The sequence below is a fragment of the Mobula birostris genome, chromosome 26 (assembly GCF_030028105.1).
Source record: "Mobula birostris isolate sMobBir1 chromosome 26, sMobBir1.hap1, whole genome shotgun sequence".
NCBI lineage: Eukaryota > Metazoa > Chordata > Chondrichthyes > Myliobatiformes > Myliobatidae > Mobula > Mobula birostris.
Window position 1 is genome coordinate 15,415,663 of NC_092395.1, and position 6,000 is coordinate 15,421,662.

Consider the following 6,000-nt stretch of genomic DNA (forward strand, 5'->3'; position numbering starts at 1 on the left):
CCTCAGTTTAGCGCAGAGCAGAGCAGCTAGAAGAAGTGGCCCGATTCTTGCCTCTGGTCCCGACACCATGCCTTTTCAATCTGTCCAGGTATTTAAATCATCCAAACATCTGGTCTAACTTTGCTCTAGGATCTGGGCTGTGCCATTTTGATACACTCTGGGCCTGGACCCCACTGCAACGCTACATTTCCAAATCAGCCTGGAGCTTAGTCCATTCAAACCTCTGGCCTTTCCTCGCATTCGGTCTAGGTGGACGGGCCTCAGATCTTCCTCGCGTCTGTTCACCCTGGCTTTGCTTTGCCTCTGCTCGCCTTGCATTTACCTCAACTCAAACTTGCACACGTTCGCTTCAACTCTCGACTCTCCCTCACCTCTGCCCACCTCTCCATTGCTGACAACAACATTGATATTTCTCCCTGTACAGAAATCCCAATTTTGCTTGCTGTTTCATGAATTATTGACAAGTGTTTCATAGTTGTTGTTGCTGCAATATTTGTGCCATTGGTACCTCTCGGTTTCTCTTGGTTATGTTACAAGGAAGATAAGTGACTATGCTATATCTGTCATGGAGTATAACTTTCTATTACCCCTGTGCTTACTGTTCTTATTATGGTGCTGTACATCTTGCACTTAACCCCTGTGTGAGAAAGGCTGGCACAAATAAAGATTTACATTTATATAGTGTTTTTCACATCCCTTTCAGAACCATGTTTAATATCACCGGCATGTGTTGTGAAATCTGTTAACTGCATTGTTAACAGTGCAGAACATGATAATATAAGGGGGAAAACTGAATTATAGTAAGTATATATGGATACTAAATAGTTAAATTAGATAAATACTGCACAAACATAAATTTTAAAAAAGTAGAGAGATAATGTCCATTCAGAAATCTGACAGAGGGGAAGAAGCTGTCCCTGAGTCACTGAGCGTGTGCCTTCAGGCTTCTGTACCTCCTTTTCGATGGTAATAATGAGATGTGGGTATGTCCTGGGTGGTGGGGATTCTTAATAATGGGTGCTGCCTTTCTGAGGCACCACCAAACAGCCAGTGAATTATAATCAATATTGAAAGCTAGAAAACATGACAAATATTTTGGTTAAATTGGACTCACGAAAGGATCGGATAACCATGTTTAGAAATGGTGACTGAAACAAACATTGCCTCAGGACACAGATAACCCCCTCTTCTGTCCTTCAGTGACATGAGGAATCAAAAGGAAGAGGAAGATGGTACTTAAAATGAAATTGAAATATAAATGCTTACATTATTTATATTATTTATAAAATAATGTGAGTATTTCAACAGAAATGATAATCAATTTGGGACACTATATTCCAAGTAGCATTAACTACATTTGTGGGTAATTGTGGTAGGCTGGGGATCTTTACGCTTTAATGATTTAATGGAGTTTAATGAATATTCTCTGAATTTTCAGTGTGGGCAGGTGGCCAAGTGGTTAAGGCATTCGACTAGTGATCTGAAGGTCGTGAGTTTGAGCCCCAGCCGAGGCTGCATGTTGTGTCCTTGAGCAAGGCACTTAATCACACAGTGCTTTGCAACGACACTGGTGCCAAGCTGTATGGGTCCTAATGCCCTTCCCTTGGACAACATTGGTGTTGTGGAGAGGGGAGACTTGCCGGTCTTCCATACAACCTTGCCCAGGCCAGCGTACTGGAGAGTGAAGACTTTCCAGGCACAGATCCATGGTCTCGCAAGACTGACGGATGCCTTAATGAAGAGTGCATTGAGTTAGCCTGTTACTAAAGCCATAGTTCTGAATGAGTGACAAGTTAACGACCTGCGACCAACCAAATGAGTATCTAATATTATGCTAAGTTGAAAAATAAAACAATATTACCTAGGATTCTTATGCTCCCAAATGGGTAACAATAGACTGACGTTGCAGAGTACAGCAAACTTCAATAATACCTGAGGCCCCTTTTCTCGTTGCCTCGGATTTAATAAGTCAAAGGTTGTGGGAAACAGATCAATGATTGGCTAAGTGGACAGAGGAGATGGATGGGGTCAGCGAATGGGGAGAAGTGTTGGGGTGAGCTTCCTTTTGTTGCTTACGCGATGGCTCAAAGTAAGAGTGTCTAGTTCACTCATCAGGCGACCATTCTGTGGGAGTTGATCAGATGAGAATCAGGGAATTGGAGATCAGGTGAGAGATGGGAGTGGGAGCTGGTTTAGTGATCAAAGGCGAGGTAATGGAATGGGAGGCTGGGAAATCTGTTTGGGATCTCCATGAAGAACTTTGGACAATTTCTCGGTTGGAGCTTTGACTAATCAAAGAGCTACGGGGAAGATCAGTAGGGAGGGAGGGAGTTTGGGACTTTGGGGATCAGAGATTTTGGAGGGAGATAAGCAAATGGAAATCTCAATACAGTTGGATCAGTACGGAGTAAAAGATAAAATGTAAGTAAGGCCACACTCCAGTAATGAGCATTCCTGGGACAATACAAGTCCTTCCCAGGTTACAAGTACCCATCTTGTGGACACTCTGTGCAAAAGTCTTAGGCACCCCAAGTATATATACTGTATGTACCTAAGACTTTTGCACAGTACTCTATGTACAATCAATCACTCTGGGAGATGAACAGGATGGATAGGGATGGATTAACAAGCTGATGCAGTCTTGCAGGCATCTTCTGCTGAACGATGATGGGGCATTTCCATGTGCCTTCATTCCCTACTATCTGAGTCCTGTCGAGTGCTGGTTGAAGCCGAGCAGAACTGGGAGCCCTGAGCAGACTCACTCACTCACCAAGTCAGTAAGGCTGGCTGTAAAGCCAGTAAAGCCTCTTCCCATGGCTGCTCATTCTCCCCATCACAACTGTTTCTGAGATTCTCTCCCAACACACTGTTTTTGTTCAATTCCAACTTGCAGACAGTTCTCATGAATGAAGACCTTTCATAACCTTGGGGCCTACCTGTAAGGATGAAATTCTTCCACGGTCTGCCAAAAGGAGCATTGCATGGGAAACCCACAACTCAGTCCCCATCTGATGCTCTTAACACACACATGCCAGCTTGTGCCAGGAAACGTGGCCCAGAGTGAGGTCATTTAGCCTATTGAATCTGTACATAATCCCGGTATAGCGATCTTTTTGATCCCATTCCCCTACTCTTTCCACACAATTATGCAAGTTATAAGAACATGGAATTGTACAGCACAGTACAGGCCCTTCAGCCCACGATATTGTGCCTACCTTTTAACCTACTCAAAGATCAATCTAAGACTTCCCTCCCATATACCCCTCCATTTTTCTTTTATCCATGATCCTACCTAAGAGTCTCTTGAATGTCCCTAATGTGCCTGCCACTACCACCACCCTTGGCAGGGTGTTCCATACACCCACCACTCTGTGTAAAACAAAAAAACCTGCCCCTGACTTTACTTCCCCTCCTGGATATTCCTCCAATCACTTTAAAATGATGCCCCTGATATTAGTTAATTCCACACTGGGAAAAAGTCCCTGACTTACTTTGAGTCGCCAGCCAAATTTCTGAAGTAATGTAATATGACTCAAATTGTCATAACCATATTTTGGTTGCTGCCATAAACAGTGCCAATTTCTGACTTCACATCTCGTTTTTCCACTCCTGACGAAGGGTTTCGGCCTGAAAGGTCGACTGTTTACTCTTTTCCATAGATGCTGCCTGGCCTGCTGAGTTTCTCCAGTGTTTTGTGTGCATTACTTTGATACCCAGCATCTACAGATTTTCTCGTTTGTGATTCAAGGAATTTGTGTATGGACAAGAACCTTTGTGCTCACTGTCGCTGCCTCGTGGTCGATATAAACAGGGAATTTGATCATCTATTTTACAATGTAGTGATTTCAAAAACTTCTGTTTCAGATGATGGGGCCATTCCTATTCCTATTTCATATCATATCATTTGAAAGACTGTGATCAATGTGTGTGTGTGTGTGCGTGTGTGAGAGAATGCCACCTGTGACGAGATTAAAGATTAATTAAATTTTCCTTATTAATTAAAAATAAAATAATAATATACTAAATGTATTTATTTCACATTTAATAATTGCACAATCCCGTTCAGTTTAATAAATTGCAAAAATTGTAAAAAGAAACGAGCAAAAATATAGTTATACATACAATTTTAATTCTATTATTATACTTAATATCGAGATCTCTGTTGGTTGTTTTTTTGTAACTGCTCTCTATTGAAAAAATCTGCCTTTCAGTGAAGTCCCCTGTGTCAACTTAGCTCTTTTTAAAAATCTTTAATATAATAGAATAACTGTTACAGTAATTGTATATTTTTCATTGTGGGTGCAGGTCACTCCTATAAGAGTCTTGTTCAACCTGAACTCTTCAAGTTTTAAGCAAACAACAGGAATTCTGCAGATGCTGGAAGTTCAAGCAACACACATCAAAGTTGCTGGGGAACGCAGCAGGCCAGGCAGCATCTCTAGGAAGAGATACAGTCGACGTTTCAGGCCGAGACCCAGTCCTGACGAAGGATCTCGGCCTGAAACGTTGACTGTACCTCTTCCTAGAGATGCTGCCTGGCCTGCTGCGTTCACCAGCAACTTTGATGTGTGTTTCTTCAAGTTTTGCAGTAGTTTTTTTTTATCAAACAAAAAGGTGCTTAAAAATGTAAGTTTTAAACACCTCACAACGTCCCAAAGAGCTTTAAAACCAACCAAGAACTTGTGAAGGAACTCATTTTGATATGTAATAGAAAATATGTGTGGAGCAAACTGTCAGAAAAATCAATACAGTAATGAAGTTAATTTGTGACACATAATTATCAGGATCTTTCATAATTGTTTCTTGCAGTAAAGTGAAACAAAATATGTAACAGCTAACAAAGTGGTGAGTCTACTATTCAACAGCTGTTCAGATCAAACAGGTTCAAAATCTTTTGGATTATTGGATCCTTGAAGTAGATAATCACAGCCAGGTTGATGTAAGAAGTGCTTTGGTATTGATAACTGTTTACACGCTTCTTTATAAATGTGTTGGATGCATGTTGAGTGAAGATGAAATGTGTTTGTAATTAATAGATGCTCAATTTTTGAAAATACTGAGAATGTTCATTTGTTTCCTTAAACTTATATAAAGACATGGCGCAGCCATAAAGCCAATTAGATCCATGCTGAAGGGCCTCAGGCCAAAATGTCAGCCCTCTATCCCTCTCCATAGATATTGCCTGAGCTGCTGAGTTCCTCCAGCATTTTATGTGTTACTATGGATTTCCAGAATCAGCAGAATCTCTTGTGTTTACAGTTGGGTCAATGCCAGCTCCTAGGGAGGCAATCTCATTGGTTCCACTTCCCCGCTGCTAATTTCCCCGTCCTTCTGCAACCTATTCTCTCTCGCATGTCCGTCAACACCACTTAAAATCTTTTTGCTATTAACCAATACTCAGGAGTATTTTACGCCAGTCAATTACACCAGGGGACTTATTGGAGAAAACTAGAGCCATGGACAGAAAAACACCATGCAGTCTCAGAGAATATGGAAAAGCCACACAGACAAGGTCAAGATCCAACTAATCTTGAGACAACAGCACAAACGTCTCAACCATCTTCATGCTTGGTGTGCATTCCCTTGAATTATTATTTTTTTTACAGCTGCAGAGACTCACCATTGCTCTGAGCAGGTAATATTTACATGCGCTTAAAATGCATAGCTCTTTAATAAAACGTTACATTACAGAAAATTCCAGCTGCGCAGCTTAGAGGGAGAAGTACTTGGAGGCCATGTTCGTTAGAACAGAACATGGTGCCAATAATGTTCACCACTGACGTACAAATCAAAGGTTTTTTTCCAGTGCAGAACTGGCTAATACGAGGGGTCATAGCTTTAAGGTGTTTGTAAGGATGATGTCAGAGGTAGGTTTTTTTTAAAACAGAAAGTGGTGAGTGTGTGGAACATGCTGCCAGGAGTGGTGGTGGAGGCAAATAGACACATGGATGATGGAAAAATAAGGGAGTATACAGGAGGGAAGGGTTCAATTGATCATGG